Genomic DNA, 8,610 nt, shown 5'->3' with positions numbered 1-8,610 from the left:
TATTCTGAAGTGTTCTCTCAATCTGTCAATCACAACTGTGTGCTTATTAATGATTAAGAAAACTGTTTACGTAATATCAAAAATGATACTGTATTGAAAAATGTAGAAATAACGTATGAGAATGAGTTGGAGGTGCAGTCATATAATTAGATTAAAGTTCAGTCTTGATCAAGACTGAACTTTAATCTAAATATAACAATTAATTGGTCACTGTATTCCAAAAATGTTTACCAAAATTGTGCAGTCATATAAGTCTGCGTAATAAAACAGTTATACGGCGCAGAGCTGTCTGTCAGAGTTAAGGCGTAAGGCAACAGCTGGCGTCTGCATGAATGAGTCACGGCGCTAGTACTGGACGTCACATGTTGTGAATGGACATCGACCTATCGTACGCTGCGGGCAACGCCCTAGCCATATGATAGCAGTCACTGTTTATAAACAGTGGCACTGCATTCAAACAGAATGAAGTTTACATTTTAGGTCTATTCATGTACATATTCGTTGTATTGTATAATTAAAAGGTTATTTAAGGGATTAGTTAGGTTTTATTAAAAATCTAATATAAGGCATTTTGTATTGTTACATAAAATGTACCGGGCCTGCATGCTGGAGTTGGAGACTGAAAATGGACGGTCACTTGTCAAATCCAACACCAGTTGAGATGGACTACGCAGTGCAAGACCACTTAATGGACAATTGAAGCCCCTGTTGCTCTTGTGAGTCACATGCGTTTGTTCCTGTAATAGTGAAAGTGTACGTAAAAGATTTTCAGTCATTTATTTTCGAAAGTGTGAATAGTGATTTTGAAAAAGACGGCAATGAGCCGAGAAGGTGTCTCTATTTTAAATCAATTTATGTAATGCTGTAATTTCTTTTGAGTTTCAATGGACGGCAATGAACCGATAATAATGTGAACATTTGTGTGCAGTTAATATTTTTTTAGATAACTTCATAATCTTTTTGGGTAAATTTAAAAGACAGCTATAAGCTGATTTTTTCTTGTGTTTCAGAGAACTATGTGGTTTACTTTGAAACTTCGTTTATTTCTCACATGTTTTGTGTAATCACATGATGATATACTATTTGTATAATGTTTACTTATTCTTCATATTATTGTGTTAGGAGCTGAAGATGTAACTTTATGTTGACAATGTTTGTGGTGTAGGGTGTTACTGTTTTGGAATTTATGACAGGTATCACATCATTTCTTTCTTCTCAGATTTTGGAATTTTGATAATGATATTAGGGCAGATTGGTTAAAGTAAGCTTCTTGTATACAGGTTGATTTTTTAAAGTAGGGACAGTGGATAGCTTGGCTCTTGAGAGATTACCTATTGGTTCACAGTTTTATCAAAATTTGGTTCTATTTTTTCATATATTTCCAAAATTGAGTGTTGTCTTCGAGAACACCCCAGTTTTTGGAAATCTCAGAAGGAAGGGGATGTGTAATATTTCTGGCTTATTCAGCCATCATATTAGGCTCCAGGAAGCTATTCCCAGGGCAGTGGAGATGCAAGAAGCATAGAGATGACGCAATGTGGGATATGAGGTACGGGTGACAGACGTTAGATGCGGTACCATTCCCGTGAGAAAGACCGCCTGCATGATGCTGCTGCTCTGTGATTGGTTGCTGTGTTCGGCGGTAGGGCGCCAAAACGTTAAACTTTAGTTGCTATTATTAATTAAACCTGTCATCCAAATTACTTCATTTTTTTAAATAAACATCTCTCAACAGCCAGCTATCAATCAGTCATTTCACAATTATTAAAATCAAAGTATTACTAAAACAAAATACTGATGATATTACTGCCTATGCGCTTCGGTGGCGTTCGGGTCACGCCTTGCTGGCTTGACGCGCGAGGTGTGTCGGGCAGTCCGGCTTTCCAGTTCTGACCGTTGCAGTAGACAGACATGTTGTCTGTTATAGCAGTATTTGTTTCATGCAATTTTATTTACTACAGTTCCGACCGTCGCTAGGTACAGACATGTTGTCTGTAATAGTAGTATTTGATTCATGTAGTTTTATTCTCCAGATCTGACGGTTCCAGTAGACAGACATGTTGTCTGTAGCAGGATGGTTCAAATGGCTCTGAGCACTATGCGACTTAACTTCTGAGGTCATCAGTCGCCTAGAACTTAGAACTAATTAAACCTAACTAACCTAAGGACACCACACACATCCATGCCCGAGGCAGGATTCAAAACTGTGACCGTTGCGGTCGCTCGGCTCCAGACTGTAGCGCCTAGAACCACACGGCCACATCGGCCGGCGTGGCAGGATGTATTTCATGTTATTTTAGCCAGATATAATGACTGTGGAAAGATATGTTCAATACGTTGTGATCAAGAATAATTTCTCGTGTCTATATCAAAAAAACGCGAGTGGCATCCAAAACGAGTTATAGTTTATTCGTAGCAGCAGTTCCTTGCGAAGTTAATTTCAGCCTCAAGAAAAAGAATCCACAACTTGCGTGCTGTTTTCTGCGCTGGGGACATCATCATCATGAAGACAGCAGGTTAGTGAAGTGTAAAAGAACTTATGTATTCCACACAGGGCAGTAGAAACAACGAGGCACCTGACATGTACTGCATGCACAGTACAAATGCGCTCAGTGACACGTCATCTGCTGTATTGCAGAGGAGGTAAAGAAGGATGTAAGTATTAACACTATCTCACTTTTATTCCTTTTTCTTGCCGTACCATCACTGAATCTTCGACACACAGGCCGAACAGCCGTAAAACTAGACTGTGTCCATGCTTTACGAACTTTTTTTCAGAGTAATTCTCTCTTAATCGCCGAATCTTATTGTTCTATCTTGTGCAGAGCGACTTTGCATTTGCTCTCCTGTAAAACTGGGTATGCTTTTCTCAATAATAAGTGATCTGATCAGCTCGTTAAGTGTGTCAGATATTAGTATTATCCACTGCTAAGCTTTGGTGTAATTTTTCGCAGAATAAAACATAGGGGCTTGGAACTGTGTTGCGAAATGGCAGATGGGTTTTATTGTGGAAACATCCTGGCAGACTATAACTGTGTGCCAGAACCGAACATGAACGTAGAACCTTGCTTCGGTTCAGCATATACTTTCATCCGGGCAAGAAGCTTCAAAGTATATCATACTCCACTACCCAGTGAATGATTTATTCTGGTATTTTATTATTATTTAGTTGTGTTACATTTCCCAACAAATACATACTCTTTGTTATCTAAATATCTCTTCACTGTGTAGACTACATTGTTCAGCAGGTGCTTCTTAATGCGTTTCTAATTAATTTGATGTAGTAATCTCTATAATCTTCGTAAGTAATTCATTGACTGTACGACATTATTAAAAGGTAGAAAATGATGTTTTTAAGTTGACTGTACGACATTATTGAGAGGCAGAAAACGATATTCTTAAGTTTTCTGTTTACTCTTTGCTGACAGACCTAAACTGAGTTTTAATTTTGCTCCACGGCGTTGGATAGACTAGCTTTTTACGATAATTGTCACCACTGGTTTTTAAGTGCATAACTGAGTGATAAATGTTCTCAGACATAGTAGCTACAACCTCAATATTTCCTATAGATATTTACAATGAGCAAGAGTGCTGTTTTTGGTTATTACGTATTCTCCAGGCCCTTTCCTGCAGTTTATGTATTCATAATTTATGCCTTTGTTCTCAAGGGAAAAAAAAACACGATTCAACAGCTAAGCATTTAGTGCATATATGAATAGTATATCATTAGGATTGTGACCCTTCGCATTGATGATGGGACTGTGGAGGTATTGCATACTGATTGTATTCTGCTTGCTAGTATCTTTACCTGGTAACGCGGAAGAACGAAGTGGCTTGTTGAAGGACGTTATGCGTATTCGCTGGCTGCGCGAGGCCAGGCACCTGTGATCAGCAGGCACGCTATCAGGCCGTGCTGTGGAGCGTTCCAGGTTTGCTGAGGGACGGAAATGGCCGCCGTTAACGCGCCGTAGCGCCAGCCCAGCCAACGGCGCAGCAGATAAGGCAGCCCCGCCTCCCTGCCACTGAGTCAGCACTCCGCGCAGTCTAGACGGTAGACGCTGCTATCGCAATGTGCTGGCGTTCTTCGCTAGTCAGTCGCCTGGGAAACGTATATTTTGTTACTGCCATTATTACGACAGGGTCAGCTTTACAGCTGTTCCAACTAACTCTGCTAAAGAGCCCTGTTTCTTGTGAATAGTCTTCACATAGTACAGTAACGTCACAAAAGTATTGTGATTTACATCTACATCATACTCCGCAAGCCTCATGATGGTGTGTGGTGTTGGGTCCTTTTTGCAGCACTGAGCCCTCCAATCCTGTTACACGAGCGAAAACCGCGTGGAAAGAATGATTGTCGGTAAGCCCCTGTATCTGCTCTAAATTTCTCGAATTTTCTCCTCATGTTCATTACGCTAGACGCATGTAGGGGGAAGTAATATGTTCTCCGACTCTTCCCGGAAAGTACTCTCTCCGAACTTTGAATAGTAGAACCCTCCGTGATATCCACTGCCTCTCTTGTAATGTCTGCCAATCGATTTGGTTGAGCATTTCCGTACGCTCTTCGTCGGATCGTTTCTAACTTCTCTATCAGTCCTATCTGGTAGGAATCCCACATGGATGAACAATACTCAAAAATGGGTGGAACAAGCGCCTTACAAGGAACTTCTTTCTTGGCTGAGTTACATTTCCTTAAGATTCACCGGCCGGAGTGGCCGTGCGGTTCTAGGCGCTACAGTCTCGAACCGAGCGACCGCTACGGTCGCAGGTTCGAATCCTGCCTCTGGCATGGATGTGTGTGCTGTCCTTAGGTTAGTTAGGTTTAATTATTTCTAAGTTCTAGGCGACTGATAACCTCAGCAGTTAAGTCACATAGTGCTCAGAGCCGTTTGAACCATTTGAACCTTAAGATTCTTCCTATGAATAGGAGTCTCGCATCTGCTTTTCTCACTATTTGCTATACATGGTCATTAGGGTAGTTCCGGATAGTTAGTCGTAGATATTTTACGGCAGATACTCTTTCCAGCGGTTTGTCATTGATAGTGAGCGATACAGTAGAGGCTTCCTTTTCCTATGTATGCGCAATATGTTACATTTATTTACGTTAATGGTCAACTGCCAGAACCTGCACCATTCATCAGTTCTCTGGAGGTCATTCTGCAAATTGTTACTATCTTCTGGCGTTGCTACTTTGTTATAGACAACCTCATCATCTGCGAACAGCCTTAGAGAGCATCCGTCCCTTTCTACTAGATCATTTATATATATTATAAACAGTAATGGTCCTACCACATTTCCTTAGGTACACCGGAAATAACCTTTACATATATCGATTTTGTTCCGTCAAGAGCGACGTATTGAGTTCTGTCTGCAAGGGAGTCTTGAATCCAGTTGAAAATCTGCTCCGATACTCGATAAGATCGTATCTTTTCACTAAACGGCAGTGCGGGACGGTGTCAAATGGCTTCCTGAATTCAGGGAACACGGTATCAACCTGCTCTGTGGATCTCAAGGAGGCCCAGAGCGAGCTGAATTTCGCAGGATCTCTGTCTGCTGAATCCATGTTGATTTTTATGGAAGAGGTATTCCTTCTCCAAGAGCCGACCGCCGTGGTCTAGCGGTTCTAGGCGCTCAGTCCGGAACCGCACGATTGCTACGGTCACAGGTTCGAATCCTGCCTCGGGCATGGATGTGTGTGATGTCCTTAAGTTAGTTAGATTTAAGTAGTTCTAAGTTCTAGGGGACTGATGACCACAGATGTTAAATCCCACAGTGCACAGAGCTATTTGAACCTTCTCCAAGAACGTCATAATTATTGAGCATAAAACTAATTCCACAATTCTACAACAGATTAACGTCAAGGATATGTGCCTATACAATAGTGTGCATCTGTCCTACGACCCTTCTTAAAAACGGGAGTGATCTGCGCTTTCTTCCAGTCGGTTCCAGGTACTAATCGTTGCTCAAGCGATCTACGATTAGTTACTGCTAGAAGGGGAACAAGTTATTTCGCATAAACTTTGTAGAATCTTACAGGTGTCTCATCTGATCGTGACGCCTTTCCGTTACTAAACGAGTGTAGCTGTTTTTCTATTCCGCGATCGGTTATCTCAATATCTGCCGTTTTGACGTTCGTACGACGATTGAAAGGAGGGACCATGTTACGATCTTCCGTGGTGAAACAGTTGTGGAAGACGGAATTCAGTATTTCGGCCTTCTCTCTGTCATCTTGTGTTTCTGCGATAGTATGGTCACTGAGTGAATGAGCAGATGATTTTGACCCGTTCACTGATTTTACATACGACCAAAATCTCTTAGGGTTTTACTCAGATGAGTTGACAAAGTTTTACTTAAAGTCATTGAACGCTTGACTCTATGCTGTCCTTGCGCTCATTTTCGCTACCTTCAGCTTTTGCTTGTCAGCTAGGTTTTTACTTCTCTTGAATCTGAAGTAAAGTTCTCTTTGTTTATGTAGCAGTTTTATAATACGGCTATTATAACATGTTCTTTCCCATCCATCAAGACCTTGTATTGTATTGTATGGCATTGAACTGGGGACCTAGAAACGACGGAGAGGCTTCGTCCCCACCGTAGCCCACAGTGATACATAACCCCGCAACCGGCAACAGCAATCCACTCACACCACCGCCGCTCCAAACCAAACCTAGGGTTATTGTGCGGTTCGGCCTCCAGTTGACCCCCTCCCGGGAACGTCTCACACCAGACGAGTGTAACCCGATGTTGCGTGGTAGAGTAATTAGGGTGTACGCGCACGTGGAGAAAGTGTTTGCGCAGGAATTGCCGACGTATTGTAACTGAGGCGGAATAAGGGGCACCAGCCCGCATTCGACGAGCCAGATGGAAAACCGCCTTAAAAACCATCCACAGACTAACCAGCATACCAAACCTCGACACTAATCTGCCGGGCGGATTCGTGCCGGGGACTGGCACGCCTTCCCGCCCGGAAAGCAGTGCGTTAGACAGCTTGGCTAACCGGGCGGGCCCTCAAGACCTCACTCGGAACATACACTCCTGGAAATTGAAATAAGAACACCGTGAATTCATTGTCCCAGGAAGGGGAAACTTTATTGACACATTCCTGGGGTCAGATACATCACATGATCACACTGACAGAACCACAGGCACATAGACACAGGCAACAGAGCATGCACAATGTCGGCACTAGTACAGTGTATATCCACCTTTCGCAGCAATGCAGGCTGCTATTCTCCCATGGAGACGATCGTAGAGATGCTGGATGTAGTCCTGTGGAACGGCTTGCCATGCCATTTCCACCTGGCGCCTCAGTTGGACCAGCGTTCGTGCTGGACGTGCAGACCGCGTGAGACGACGCTTCATCCAGTCCCAAACATGCTCAATGGGGGACAGATCCGGAGATCTTGCTGGCCAGGGTAGTTGACTTACACCTTCTATAGCACGTTGGGTGGCACGGGATACATGCGGACGTGCATTGTCCTGTTGGAACAGCAAGTTCCCGTGCCGGTCTAGGAATGGTAGAACGATGGGTTCGGTGACGGTTTGGATGTACCGTGCACTATTCAGTGTCCCCTCGACGATCACCAGTGGTGTACGGCCAGTGTAGGAGATCGCTCCCCACACCATGATGCCGGGTGTTGGCCCTGTGTGCCTCGGTCGTATGCAGTCCTGATTGTGGCGCTCACCTGCACGGCGCCAAACACGCATACGACCATCATTGGCACCAAGGCAGAAGCGACTCTCATCGCTGAAGACGACACGTCTCCATTCGTCCCTCCATTCACGCCTGTCGCGACACCACTGGAGGCGGGCTGCACGATGTTGGGGCGTGAGCGGAAGACGGCCTAACGGTGTGCGGGACCGTAGCCCAGCTTCATGGAGACGGTTGCGAATGGTCCTCGCCGATACCCCAGGAGCAACAGTGTCCCTAATTTGCTGGGAAGTGGCGGTGCGGTCCCCTACGGCACTGCGTAGGATCCTACGGTCTTGGTGTGCATCCGTGCGTCGCTGCGGTCCGGTCCCAGGTCGACGGGCACGTGCACCTTCCGCCGACCACTGGCGACAACATCGATGTACTGTGGAGACCTCACGCCCCACGTGTTGAGCAATTCGGCGGTACGTCCACCCAGCCTCCCGCATGCCCACTATACGCCCTCGCTCAAAGTCCGTCAACTGCACATACGGTTCACGTCCACGCTGTCGCGGCATGCTACCAGTGTTAAAGACTGCGATGGAGCTCCGTATGCCACGGCAAACTGGCTGACACTGACGGCGGCGGTGCACAAATGCTGCGCAGCTAGCGCCATTCGACGGCCAACACCGCGGTTCCTGGTGTGTCCGCTGTGCCGTGCGTGTGATCATTGCTTGTACAGCCCTCTCGCAGTGTCCGGAGCAAGTATGGTGGGTCTGACACACCGGTGTCAATGTGTTCTTTTTTCCATTTCCAGGAGTGTATTTGTCTAGGGAATATGGAACGATTCCTTTGAATTTTTTCCATTGATTTCCCACATCTTCGTCCTCATCACCGAATATTTGATGCTCACTGCTCAGATACTATGAAATTTGTATCCTGTCACTTTTGATAAGCAAAAATATGTTCCTACCTTTCCTAACATG

Source organism: Schistocerca americana, chromosome X (assembly GCF_021461395.2).
Source record: "Schistocerca americana isolate TAMUIC-IGC-003095 chromosome X, iqSchAmer2.1, whole genome shotgun sequence".
Lineage (NCBI taxonomy): Eukaryota > Metazoa > Arthropoda > Insecta > Orthoptera > Acrididae > Schistocerca > Schistocerca americana.
The sequence above is the reverse complement of the archived record's forward strand: the minus strand, read 5'-3'. Positions refer to the sequence as shown.